The sequence below is a fragment of the Aythya fuligula genome, chromosome 1 (genome assembly GCF_009819795.1).
Source record: "Aythya fuligula isolate bAytFul2 chromosome 1, bAytFul2.pri, whole genome shotgun sequence".
Lineage (NCBI taxonomy): Eukaryota > Metazoa > Chordata > Aves > Anseriformes > Anatidae > Aythya > Aythya fuligula.
The window spans coordinates 24,278,385-24,293,405 of NC_045559.1; the positions used below are offsets into that span (position 1 = coordinate 24,278,385).

At 38.0% G+C, this 15,021-nt stretch overlaps 1 protein-coding gene across 1 annotated transcript in view; it reads right to left on the reverse strand.

Annotated features, from left to right (window-relative positions):
• PTPRZ1 (protein tyrosine phosphatase receptor type Z1) overlaps positions 1 to 15,021 on the reverse strand; it is a 138,765-nt gene that overhangs the window by 85,088 nt on the left and 38,656 nt on the right.

Genomic DNA, 15,021 nt, shown 5'->3' on the forward strand with positions numbered 1-15,021 from the left:
CAAGCTCATATGTAAGTAATTTCTTTTATCATGTCAAATAATGAGGGGTCCAGGCAGGGATAGCTAATTGCCATTGGGTATACCGGAGTGATTCTTCACTTAATTGACAAAATATCCTAGTTTTTGCCAAGATAATTTGTCCAATCCTTTCATATTTTTTACACACAAAGCAGAATAAATATTTGCAACGACTTCCTGAGCACTTTTGCTACCTATCCCATAATTGCTAAAATCCACTCATTTTATTATTGTTTATAAACATGCTGCATTTTTAATGTGATATAAATTGTAAGTATAAGTTAGGACTGATTCAAAGTTCAGTTTTAAGTAAATAGATATATTTTCATTGATTTCAGTTGGCTTTAGGTCCATCTGTTAGGAAAAAAAGTTTGAAATTTGAATAAAGGCAATTAGTTGCAGTTGTAAAATTTAGTACTTACACAACAATAATTAAAAAGTTATTTACACTAAAATTTATCAAAATGTGATTTATCTGTGGGTGATAGTATGCTCCTAATAAGGCTGCTAAGTAGGTATTTAATATTCATACAAACATTTATTTTAAGACTATAAATCATTGCAATTTAATAGTGCTTGAAAAGGAAAGAAACTTTTAATATAAGCAACATTTTTCCTAGGATACAGAACACTTTATTAGCTAACTTCCTTACATTGAGTCATTCTCATGAAGTCAATGGAGCTACAGCAAGGCTGAATTTGCCCACAGAATATTAATGAGAGGATGGCCAGTTGTTTAGGTGGTATCCAAATTCTTCTATCTTGGTAGAAAGGAAGAAAAAATAAAAGAAGTCTTTGAAAAACTGGAAATTATGTGATGGTGCTGAATAGATCAATAATAAACACCCAAAAGTGTTACTACAGTATACGGCAAATCAGTACTTTCTCTAATTTAGTAAATAAAAGAAAATGCTAAGCAGTGGTAAATGGGAACTACTAGGCTATGCATGGGTAGGAAACTCCCAAGTATCTCTGTGCTTCTGATTACACCTACTGATGACACTATATGTGAAAACACGCTATCACAGGGAAGTCCAGGATAACATATGGAAAAAAAAAGCTCACCTTGAGAACTGAAGTAGTAAAAACAGGGAAGAAATTCAACAACGTGGTTGTTGAATTTAGACTGCTAGAGACTACTCTATTACTACATTTAGAGACTACTAGTAGGAGTTCTTGTTACATAGGAGGATGTCATAATTGGAAACTACGAGAGAGGAGGAGAATCGGATTATGTCAGTCAGTCACAGAGGATTGTAAACAGTGTGACGGAAAGGCAAATGACTTCTGAATCTTTAACTAGGCAAGTCCTAGTAAAGACAGAAAAGTGTAAACGTCTCTGCACAACCTCATGGGAAGAGCTCCTTTGGGATAAGCACACGACATGCTGGTCACCTATTTTGAAGACAAAGGAAGATTCAAAGGAATCAAAAGTGAGCAAATAAAGCTGATAAAATGATCAAAAGGGGACAAGAAAAGACTAAAACCTCTTAGTTTAATTTAAAAACAAACATGAGAGTGATATCAGTGCAGGTAAATCCTGGCAATGGAAAAGATCAGCTTCTGGAGAAACAAGTGAGCAGACTAACTCTATCAGAAGAATGAGATGACATTGACAGTGCATTAGCACGGTTGGCCTGGAAATCCAGGTAAAGTTTAAATGTCAAGCATGAAGTTCTGTGATAGTCTTTTAGTGCAACTAAAAAGAAAACAACTGCTTTGTTAAAACAGAGTTTGGTTAACTTCGTGCAGGATATAGAAGGCATGCTTGACTGTAATAGCAGGGTGTTGAAGCTGGGGAGTCATTTCTGGTTCTAATAAGAAAAAACCTGAACAATTTAATGAAAGGAACTTAATCACTGTGGAAAATCCAACTGACTTCATTTATAGGGCTAAAGTTGAGCAACTGGAGAGAAAGACCATGTGTTGAGAGCTCTTCTTTGATGGCTGAATCTGATGCAGTGTTTCCAGTTTATTGAACCATTTATTGAAACAGAACATGACCAATTTACCTTGAAACAAATGGCTGGAACAGAACTTACTGCTAACTTATTCTTTGGAACAAAGGCTTTTATTCACGTTTATTTTGAAATCTGCCTATGAAGTGAATGATACATTTTAGAGAAAACAGCATGACTCAGTTGCATCTATTTCAAAACGAGTTTTAAAATCAATTGGTATTTTCAAAAGGACATAGCTATTTCAGCTACAAACGTATCTCCAGATTGTTAGTTATAAACCTGAGGTTTAAAAAATAATGTTTTCCAATGGCTGGATACAAGATGTACTTTTTATTGTCTTTCACAACAGGAAACCATATCAAAGAAAAGTTTTTTTTTTTTTCTTTCTTTTTTTTTTTCTGATGACATTGTTTCAGATTGATTAATACTTTATGAGGAAACATAATGTTTTCATACCTTCTTAAAGAAGGCAGTTAATGAATATAGCATAACATAAATCTCAGTGTTATTCATCAGCTTTTATATTTATGTATAGAGCTGCTGAGTTGACAAGCTCACCAGCAGGTTTATATATGCAGCATGTAACACATCTGTAGATACAGCAATACAGTCACAAATGGAAGGACTAGGCAGATATTCTTAATTGATTGATGGTTTTCAGATGGTATAAAATTGAGGCCAATCTTACACAAAATATGCACCAAAAAGCACCTTTGGTTATGTTCCATTTAACCATGATATAGCAAGTAAATTGGTTTATCACAGTATGTTCCTATAAAATGTACAGTGGTTTTGCTGGCTGCTGTGAACTCTTGCAGCCATTCCAGCAGAAGGCACCATGGTAACCACACTGGAGAGTGTCCCTGACATTTAGGAAAAGGCAGCTGAGAGAGACTGCAAGATAGTCAAGGAAACATGCAGCTGACTCTTTCTCTGTTAGTTACTCAGGAGGAGAAAGAGTTTCTCCTGGAAACACACAAGGCAGTGGCAAATTGACAGATTTTTCATGCAGCTGCTAATAAATGTCAAGGAGAAGCAGGCAACAAAACACCACACAATCTTTTGGTGAGTGGGAAAAAGAAAAACTTTATGATGAAAAAGGGAAACTGAAGTAGTGGCTACACCATTAGAGAAGAAATAAGCCAATTTGACAAAAAGTGTCAAATGGAAAGGGTAGAAAGATGGCTCTAGAAAAAGGGATGGAGTGAGAAGACACAGGAAGTCATGCAGAAAAGCTCTTTTTAGCACATACTCCATAGCTAAAGCAAGCAGTTTCAAGGGGAACCTCAGACGTGTGATCAAGCCACTGCAACAGATTATCATCTGTTCCTTTTATTTGCAGGAGAACAAATGTTCTTATTTTGATTGGATACACATAGTATGGTCACATTAGGACTGGCATGTATACAGATTTCTCTTTGGTGGTTCAGATGTGTTGGTAAAGATTAGTTACGGTACATACTGTATCTGTTTGAAGCAAGTACTCACAGTTGAAGAAAATGAATGGTTGTGTTATTTAAATTATACATTTCCTCCCCAGTAAAACATGTTACATATTGTGTGCCACCTGTTTGTGCTGGTCTTCTTTCATCTGTCCTGCATGCTCTGAAATCAGGTAAAAACAGGTGGTGAAGAGCTGGTGCTCCTATTTAGCAATAACATCGCTTGGAACTCCTTGGCTCTGTTCACAGAGTAAAGTTAGCTTTCATGAATAGGCATTTGACCAGAAAAACATAAATATCTTTTTCCTTGTAATTTTTCCCTGAATATCATTCAAGCCAGAGCTATTTGCTTCTCTGAACATTGACAGAAATCATACAGCTAAAAAACCCAAGATACCTTACTGTGTATAAGCAAAGTGGTGAGACCATGTAAAAACAGGCAGAAAATCTACTCTCTTCAGAAATGGTTCTACTCTATTCAGAAATTATTTATGAACCATGACCCAATGATCCTAAATACTCCAGAAAATGTTTTTTTTTTTTTTCAGTTTTTCCCTTCTAGTTAATCAAGCAGGGTAATGCAAGATAGGCATTTTGTTGCATGCTTCTTTTTTCATTAACTCATTAAAAATAATTGTTGTCAGTCTGTGACCATACACCCAAGCCCTGAATTTACTCCTTTCATAGATAGGAAATATTAGAAGTTTAAGATAGATTTCCAAGTCTGTATATGTAAATTATTATTTTTTCCCAGCATTTGGTACCTCACTTTTCCATTTTCAATATCTTCATTTTCTTAACTGTCTTTTAAACATTTCTCTGGTTAACACAGTTTTCATCAGATAAAGCTCTCTGACAGAGAAGGCACTGACAGAGAAACACCACATTCAGAGGGAAAACAGCTTAGCTCTGACATGCAGCATCTATAATAATGGATGGAAGAAGACAGTCAATTGTTTCTGTGGCTCCTAAAATAGGATCACTGCCAGGCAATATCAGATCAAGCCACAGTTTAATTTCTCATAAAGAAAGCTCTCACAGGAGAGCAGAAAAAGGCCCCTGCAGGAAGGATGTGGAGTTTGTTGTGAGCACAACTGCTAAAGCATAGCAGGAAATGGCTAAATCTATGTGCAGCTAGACGCCTGAACCGGGCCTTTTTAAAAAAAAAACACAACACTTTATGCACCTTTCACAGCTGAAAGACATCAGAAGTGAACTTCTGTATTCTGGCAACCAAACAATGGAGGGTACAGCTCAGCTGATAAATCTAGCGGAGGCACAGCCTCTGTCCTGTGGACTCTGCTGCTAAGAAACAGTTTTAGACCTTGACAACTTTCAGCAGGACTTTCTCCACAAGATGAAATGCCTTTGAATGTGCCAAAGTAGTTTCATGCACATCACAAGTGCAGAATAAAGGCAGGGGGAAGAAAAGCTGTGAAATTCAAAGACAAATATGGGGCCACAGAGCTTTAATTTGGAATCACACACATTGGGATGTAAGCAGCTTTTAGGCATGCCATCTCCAAGGTGGTGTGGAAAGCTTGTTACTGTGATAGAGAAACAGGGCACAGACCTCTTTGAAGAAACTTTCTAGAATGAATCTTCCCATTGTAAGTAAATTATATAATTATCCTGTATAATTCAGTTTCTTAGAAGTGTGCTGATGTGCCAATACAAGTCATGATACTGCATATAAATCAAGTGTATACAAATAAACACCATGTCATCCCTCAGAGACTCTTGACATAGTATTCTATGTACAAACAAGAATGATTTCTGCCTCTTGCTAATTTATTCACCTAGACATGAATTACTACCACTTTCAGCAAGCCTTCAGACTGAACTAGCTGTTGCTGGCACCAGCAGAACTTCATGGCCTTTGCAACAGTGAGCAGGTGGGAAGAAATGCAGCAACCATGCTAATGCTTCACAAGTGAGCCCAGCCACAAATCTACCAACTGGGCTGGCTCTGAACATGCAGTTGAAGTGAAGCAGAGGTACATTTTGTCTCTGAAGGTGACATTATTTACACATAACAGGGGCACCTGTAGAACTGAAAGCACCATTTTTTTCCTACAAGTTAAATTTAGAAAGGGCAGGACTTTTTCAGTGGGTCGGTTTTTTTGTTTTGTTTGTGTCTTGTTGTTTTTCAGAAAATGTTGATTCATCCAAAACAAAACTTCTCATGGGATTCCCCAGTCTTGTATATTGAAAAATTTTGGAAAAAATATTTTTCTGGAAAAAAAAAATCATGTTATAGAATTTAAAAATGAAATTCCAAATATGAAATTCCAAAATAAACAGTTTTAGCATGAAAGATGGATTATAGTAATTTGCATTAACTTAGCATTAAAAATTTTTAAATGGAAATAGGATGTTCTGCTCCTCCCATGCTCTGCTTAACTCAAGTCAGGCACATTTGAAGATACCAAGCTTACTAAGCTTGCAGTGGTTGTGGCTTTAAGGGCACCTGAGCCCACATGAGAGCTTTCTCCTGTCAAAGAAGGAGGCCACACTCCTCCTTCTTAGGATACTTCCTCCTACCTTCATCTTCATACTTCATCTACCTTCTTTCTCTGCTCCTAGCAATGCAGACTTAGCTAGCCATGTATTTTTTAGGACTGCTTTAACCACTATTTGCCCATAGAAAAACTTGTTAGGTCATGAACGGCATCAAATTTGTGAATATGTTGTAGAGTTAATTATTGCCCTTACTTCAGTAGGTTTGTAAACTGTTCATACTGAATTGAATGGGGTTTGAGTACAATAGGAGAAAAAAATGAACAAAGGTTATTATAAATAGATCAGAATACCCCTTTGAATAAAAATGTTCATAAGTGGGACCTAAGCAAAAGGGCTGTAGCAGGTAAGTAAAACAAGGCCTTCTGTAAATATAATCAATGGGAGAATTACTTGCAGGGCTCTAAACTTCACATATCTGTAAATCATCTTGATGAAAATCTCAAAATAGTCATCTCTGCAGTCTGGAAGCAAGTAGTCCTCAAGCACATATCCTTCTCACTTTAGCACTGATTGAATGCACTTGTAAATGAGAAATCATTCACTAATATATATATGAGGATACTTTTATGATCCTTTTCAAGGGTAAAGAGGCTTAAACACAAGCTCTAATCTACTGTGAGGTATCTCTTTTTTTTTTTTTTTTTTTTTTTTTTAATTTTTTTTTTTTGGTTTTCATCTAAGTTTTGTGTAGTCCCAAAGACAGCACTCCTAAAAAAGCTTTCGATTTCAAATCACATTTACTTAATGGGTAGTTTCTATATCTCTGTGAACCCTGTCCAGACCTTGTTAAAACAGCAGTGCCACACTATCCAAATACCTTATGTGTTGATCTCTACACGTCAGAAAAAGACTCTCCTGCATTTAAGTAATCTAGTTGGTGCTCAGAATGAAGTGATATGCTGTTTCTGAAAATGACCCAAATGGTTCACAGCATTTAAAGAAAGAAATGGGGGAAGGGACAGGCCTTATCAGAGTTCCTTATGAGGAAATTGCATACAAATGACTTACATCTTTATTGACTGAAAAATGACTTTTTTTTTTTTTTTTTTTTTTTACCAATGAGATGCCAAATATGGATACCAACTTGCTGTTCTTCATACCTGTCCTACAAACATCCAACTTTGAATGGTCAATGAATATGGGATTAATTTCCCCTCTCCCAAAACCCTATGCAAGTTGTACTCAGTTTATCCTATAAATATTGACTGAATTGAAGCTTAATAAATTGCACTTTTCTTCTGGCAGCCTTCTACTCCTCAAATATCATCTCATTACAGAAGAGAATGGAGACAGCTGATGTTTGAACCATATTATTTCATATGAATTCAAACGTCTGACCACAAATATCCTGAGTAGATTTCTTGTGTTGAACAACTTCCCTTGTGTTTTTGATTCAGTAAATTAAGATATCTTAAAAGGGGACTTCTCTATGGTCATCGATGCCATAGTGTCACTCCCTGATTTAGGACACCTTGTCTCTTTAATATGAACAGATGCACAACACTGTAATTTTTGTTGCTGAATCATCAGCCTTCACAAAACCATAATAATATAATAGGCTTGTTAAATAATTAGTCTGTGAGTGTAGTGACAAAATACTGGAACTGTGAGTGGCTGTACAATCTGGAGGATGTAAATACATGCAATGAGCTATTATGCAAGAAAAGGTATGACAGCCTCTGAAGCATAAGGTCTACTAAAAAAATAAGAGATCCTCTGCAGAGCTACTGTTATATGAGTTAATAAAAGAATGCACATTATCTTGATTAATTACGATGCATCCCTCATACAAGGAACACTCAGGGCTCAAGAGTATAGACTTTTCTTTATTTTATTAGTCACAACTGATGCAGCACATCACTCATGATTATACTCTGTGAATGTAAAACAAAATGCAAATTATTTCATAGGCGATGAAAAGACAAATCTCACAAACTTATGTTGATACTGCCATGATAGCTAGATGGCAAGAAAAAATGTGAAGTTAATTTGATATGCATCATCTCCCAAGAGTTTTATCCAGCTAGTGATGACAGGATGTTTCATCAGTTTTTTCCAGGGCTGCCCTAGAGACTTTTCACTTTGGTCTGGTAGAGCTGTCTATTAAATCAGTTGGTTCAGCAGGCAGCTCCTGGATCACAACTCTAGCCAGCTCCTGCTGGTGCCTCCACACACAGCTTGACTCTTAGGTTTGGCTCATGAAATGGTTTTTCTACCTAATGCCTCACTGGACTGTAATGGATGGGATCCAGACCCTGCACCTCCACCCTCCCACTGCCTTTTTCCTGATCCAGGAACTATTTCATATTCTTCTGGAAATAGCCCCTTGCAGCTGGCTGTACTTGAACCTAACTTGCTCTTATATCAGCATGCTAACTTCTAACTCATTTCCACATTCCTTTTAACACATAAGCATTGTTTTTAGGAATAGCAGGCATCATATGCAGGGTTAACAGCTTCTTCACATAGAAGGAATAGCAAGACCGAGGAGACACACATACAGTCTTCAGTACAGCTTCTCCTCTGTTGCAACTGCAAGGCAAAAGGCCTTGCAGCTACATCCTTGGCCTTGTCTATCCTTCCAACAGATGGCTGTTGAACAGGGAGACAGGTTGATGATGAGGGAAGATCCTGAAACTTTCCAGTTTCCCTGTATCAAATTGATGAGTAATAGAAGCAGAAGGCAACTTATAGAATAAGTACAATCAGCTACCAATGTCAAAATTGTTTTCTTGAGCCACAGTTGAGAAAATGCAGATCCTTACTTACTTTTTAGGCTGAGTGAAAAGCAAAATAGACCTGTAAATATTTATGGACATATGCAACAACTTACTTTCCCATAAACTTTACAAGCAATGAATGTGTGAATTGTCACAGTAGTAGCAGATGATAAAACAAAATTTGAAATTAAAACACTGTGTCTTATTTGGGCTATAAGGAGAATTACATTTTCTCAGTATCACTGAAAATAAGATTATTTTCATTTCATAGCCTTTCTATAGGCATCTATATATGAAGCCACAAGCAAAAAGTTCCAGATGCTGGGGTGGCAAAAATAGCTTTTCAAATGACAGCTAAGGTTTTATCCTTGTAGAAACAGTAATGAGGAACAATAAACTATGGAGATATCTTCAGAGCATATTGAATCAGACATAAAATGATAACAATTTTAACAAATTATTTTAGTGTTCAACATGGGAGTAAAAACAACAAACCATTATATTTAGGTGTTGTTACAGTGGATACTGATGCAAGTGTCAGAAGAGAATCAACATCCTGACAAATTTTACCACTGAGATATACCAGTTATTCAAAATTATCTGAAAAGATGGTAATTAATTATCCTGATGAACACGGTGTTGTGTGTGAGTCAGCAGCGTGCCGTTGCAGTGAGGAAGGCCAAGATATCAGGCAACATTAACAAGACTGGCCAGCAAGACAAGGGAAATGATTATTTTCCTCTATGGTGCACTAGTAAGGTGACATCTAGAATAGTGGGTCCAGTTTTGACTTCCTTCCCAAGCCAGCATGAGACAGATATTGACAAACTAAGGGCCACTGATATTGTCAGGTGATTGGAGGACATCTTGTACAAGGATGTCCTTGTACTGTGGCAACTGAGTTTGTAGAGGCTGGAGATCATAGAATAGAATCATAGAATATGCTGTTAGAAGGGACCCACAAGAATCACTGAGTCCAACTCCTGGCTCTAACAGAGGACCACCCAGAAATCAAAACATGTCTGAGAGTATTGTCCGAACATTCCTTGAATTCCAGCAGGCTCGGTGCTGTAACCACTGCCCCGGGGAGCCTGTTCCAGAGCCCAAGCACCTTTGGGTGCAGAACCTTTCCCTAACACCCAGCCTGACCCTCCCCTGTCCCAGCTCCATGCCGTTCCCTTGGGTCCTGTCGCTGTCCCCAGAGTGCAGAGCTCAGTGCCTGCCCCTCCACTCCCCTTGTGAAGGATCTGCAGGCCGCAATGAGGCCTCCCTCAGCCTGTTCTGCTCTGGGCTGAACAAACCAAGGGACCTCAAACACTCTTCATATGTCTTTCCCTCTAGACCCTTTGCCATCTTTGTAGCCCTCCTTTGGACACTAATAGCTTCATGTCCTTATACTGTGGTGTCCCAAACTGTATAGAGTACTTGAGGTGAGGACACCCCAGCACAGGGTAGAGAGAGGAATGAGGGAGCATGGCTGAAGTCTACTGTAAAGGTGATCTACAAGCAGTGCACAAGTGAAAGGTAAGAGGCAATAATCACAAGTTGCTATAAGAGAAATTGCAGTTGTCTAAATGAAAAAAAAAAAAAACCAACTTCAGAATGAAGGTAAAACATGTCACTGAGGCTGCATTGTCTCCCTCTTTGGAGATTTTCAAAACTCAGTTGGACAAGGTCTGAACAACCTGCTTGAACTTTGAAGTTATCTCTGCTTTGAGTAGGGGGTTGGACCAGCTGATCTTCAAAGAGCCCTTCAACCCAAAATTATTCTGATTCTGTAGTCCAGAATCCACTCCACCTCCCATCCACCCACATCCCCCTCAAGAAAAAGTAAATACACATTCTTCTTGAAAAAAAAACAACCCAAACAACCAAACCACAAAATTGTCCTTCAAGTACCTGGAGGCTCAGCATTTTAGACTGAAATCACTCTTTGCCCAAGATCAGAGTTGCCTGTGTCTATGGAGCAACTGTGGATCATTGTATCACATAATGAATGGCAGCACAAACTGAACTTAATAGCCTTGCTAAGACAAAGAACACTGAACTGGATGTGCTATTCATTTACATAACAAATTCTAAAAAGTTTTGTAATTCCTGGAAGGCTGTTCAGAATTTCTTGCTTCTAACAGATTTCAGCTCTGGTTTTCCCCTAAACCACATAACCTGTTTGTTGCAGAACAAACAAGAACCCAAATTCCAGGAGTAATAACCTCAACAGAAAGAAATTTCACTAAAAAACAAACAAACAAACAAACAAAAACAAACAAACAGACAAACAAACCCACAACAAACCCACATTACTTTTGGTGTTGTTTGATAATTTGACAGGAACATTCACATTTGGAGTTTCACAAGCTACTGTCAACCAGACGTTAAAAATAAGAAAACATTATATCATTACTTCTGTCAAAGGCAATGCAGATAAACAAAGCAATAAAAAGTTAATACTTCATTTGTATGTTAGAAAAATAATGGAAGCTCATATTGCCTGCTTAATGGCTTGAAATAATGAGATTACCTAACCTTAGTGATGCAGCTAAATAATGTCTGAATGATCTTTGGTCATTAATCAGTATGTAAATGATTTGAGGAAATATATTTTCTCAGCATACCTGTTTTTTCTACAAGTAAAAATGGTTTGATTTGCTTTTAGTATATGATGTCATCCACAAATTTTCATTATGTCATCAAAAATAATTTCTATCACTTTTTTAATAAAAAAAAAGAAAGGTTGCTCAACTAAAGCTTACTAATAAATTAGTTTTAAACCACTTATTCATGAAAAAATGGATGCAACTCCAAAGTGTATTTGCACTCTCCACACCTTTAACACTCACTCCATTTGTTTATACAAATATATGTAAAGTCAGCACATACAAACACAAAAACATCATGCTTGAAAGTGCAGGCTTTCCCTATAGATTAAAGTTGCAGTCCTAGAATTACTACAAAATGTTTCCAGTAACATCTACACCTTCATTAGGCATTTACCCAAGAATCAAAATCTGATGATGAGTCACATAACTTACAGTAGGTGAAACTGCTGTATTAGGAAACTTCACCTTCAAAAATTACGTGATTTCAGCAGGTAATTCTAGTTCTAGTTCTAGTTTTGTTTTACTTTTTCCTCATAGCAAAAGGAGTTTATTGACCCACTGTGGCTAATGCATTTGAAATTTCTTATTTGATATAGAGAATGAAGTCTGCTCTAAATCAGATAAATTTACCAGGCCAGTTAGACGATTCTTACTCATAGCTGATCAAACTCTATAGCTGTAGGATGCCAAGGCCTACTCTTAAAACTTCATTGCCACAAAGAGGCTATTTTTTCAGGTTTTTCAGTGAGTGCATTATAAAATAGAGGAATATAACTTGTGTCTGAGGAAAGGATGAACTGCCAAAGTATAGGCCATCTATTCAGAAATGTGCATGTTGGTTTATGTCTCAAAGCCATAAATCTGAGTTAGGTGTAGTAGTTATACATGTACATACAAGTACCTGACAACACTTGCACTTGAGCTCTAAACATTCTGAGCAGAGCCTCAGGAATAAAATGAGATTAAAATAAGCAAATAATTTATTAGAAATGAATGAGATCAAAATAAGTACGTCTCAGCCTCCCGACTTCTGTGCCTCCAATGCACAGTGATGTTAAAATTTGTAATTTTTCTTCACATTCAGGAACACTGTGTTTTTTAAGTGCAAGTTGAATTTGCATATTCCATTCACACCATGAACCAACTCCATGGCATTTCAGAAAAATACCATTTATCACAAGGTTCACGATACCTAGACACCAAGTACCTGATTTACATGCAGCCGTGCCAAAAAGCTTTGAAAACCCTTGTCCTTCCATGACTGGAGCTGGCTGCGTTATGTGTGCTGGGGACCCATAGGGCAGCAGGAACATGACTCTTGCACTCAGCCACCCCACTGCCAGCAGTAGAGTCTCTAGGGCAAGGCACATGAAGTGAGATGACTACATGAAGGCATCTCACACATTGAGAGTGAACTAACTTATCTGAATCCTTCAGCTTGTAAAAGTCCATGCTATTTTGCCATCCAGCAATACAAAATACACAGCATACATAACCTGTGACTATTGCAGCAGCTGCACAGCGGGTTTGTGCTCTATGTGGACTGGGAAAGAGCTCTATCGTTCTCTGATGTTCTATGCAAAATCCATTCACTATTCTTTAAAGTAAATTCATAAATTGCCCTCTGGTCACCTGTAATCCTGGAGGCTTATCCTTGCATTTCTCTAACTGCAATATTAAAAAAACGGATGGATTTTGAACATGAAATATTGTATTGATTGATTGTATGCTTGGATTTTGCAGTACAATGTGTGTAAGGGTGAGTTTTCATTATAAATCTCATTTTGAAGGGTTTATGACTAGCCTGTTTCAATTCTCTCTAGGCTCAAAACTTGTTAGATATATTTTGCCCTGGAAGATAAAAACTGTCTTGAAAATGAGAAAGACAGTGAAAAGAAAGAAAAAGAATGGTATTATTTTCTTTAACTACAGGAACGCATTTTGAACCAAATATATGAAAAATTGAAATTTGATAATCTTTATTTCTTTTAACATTTTTTTTCTCTTTTCTGTTTGAAACAGTAACATAAATAATTATAAATGTAAGATACTAAATACATTCACAGGAAGCCACTTTTTTAGTTCTGCATAAAATATATGTATTATTTAGGACAAATTTACCTTTCCAATATTATTGAAAGTTGCTTGACTTATACAGAATAATCTAAGGAGTCAAACTGTGAATTTCCCATAATCCTTCTGTGATTTTAGGCAAAGTTTATGCAGAATTTTAGGGTATATCTTAAGGGTTTCCTGCTTACATAAATGAGAGAGCTTATTGCCCAAATGACTGACTTTTTAGGATAAGCAGGATGGTACCTGGAAAAGGTAATCAGGCAATCAGAGGCAAAGTGCAGTAGTTCATACACAGTGTATGCATATGTTTCCACCCACAAAATGTGATTTATCTTGTTTCAGCTGTTCTGTATGCTTTTCAGACTTACGAGAATAGTAACATTCAGACAAAAGAGTACCTAACAATGAAAGCTCAGCCTTCACATGGAAAATAAGGATCTGATTGGTGACAGCCAACATGGCTTCACTGAGGGCAGGTCATGTCTGAAAAATTTGTTGGACTTCTGCAATGGTGTTACAGCACTGGTGGATAGGGGAAGAGCAAATGATATGTCATTCTTGCCCATCTACCTTAACTTGGGCAAAGCATTTGGCACTGCCCCACATGAAATCATTGTCTCTAAATTGGAGAGATATGGATGTGATGGATGGACCACTCAGTGCATAAGGAATTGGTTGTATGGTCACACTCAGAGAGTTGAGGTCAATGGCTCAATGTCCAAGTGGAGATCAGTAATGAGTGGTGTTCCTCATAGGTCAGTAGTGGGGATGGCACTATTTAACACCTTTGCCAGTGACATTGAGCGCACCCTCAGCAAGTTTTCCAATGACACCAAGACATGTGGTGCAGCCGATAAGCTGGAGGGAAGGAATGCCATCCAGAGGGACCTTGAGAGACTTAGAGGTGGGACTGTGAGAACCTCACAAAGTTCAACAAGGCCAAGTGCAAGGTCCTGCATCTGGGTCGGGGCAATCCCAGGTACAAATACAGACTGTGTAGAGCATGGATTTAGAGCAGCCCTGATGAGAAGACTTGGAGGGTGTTGGTTGACGAGAAGCTCGATATGAGCTGGCAATGTACGCTTGCAGCCCAAAAAGTGAACCGTGTCCCAGGCTGCATCAAAAGAAGTGTGGCCAGTACACAGGCTGAGAGAGGTGATTGTCCTCCTCTGCTCTGCTCTCGTGAGACCCCACCTGGAGTACTTTATTCATCTCTGGAGCCCCCAGTACAAGGACATGGAAGTATTAGAATGAGTCCAGAGGAGGGACACAAAAATGATCAGGGGGCTGGAGTACCTCTCCTACAAAGGCTGAGGAAGTTGGTGTTGTTCAATCTGGAGAAGAGAAGACTCTGGGGAAACCTTCTAGCAGCTTTCCAGTACCTAGAGGGGCCTAGAGGGAGGCTACAGGAAAGCTGGAGAGGGACTCTGCCAGGGAGTGTAGTGATAGGACAAGGGGGAATGGATTTAAACTAAAAGAGGGTAGATTAAGAGTAGATATAAGTAGGAAATTATTTACTCAGAGGGTGGTGAGGTGCTGGAACAGGTTGCCCAGAGAAGCTGTGGATGCCCCATCTCTGGATGTGTTCAAGGCCAGGTTGGATGGGGCTTTGGGCAACCTGGTCTGGTGGAAGTATCACCAGACAGTATCAGCCCACTGCAGGGGGTTAGAACTAGATGGT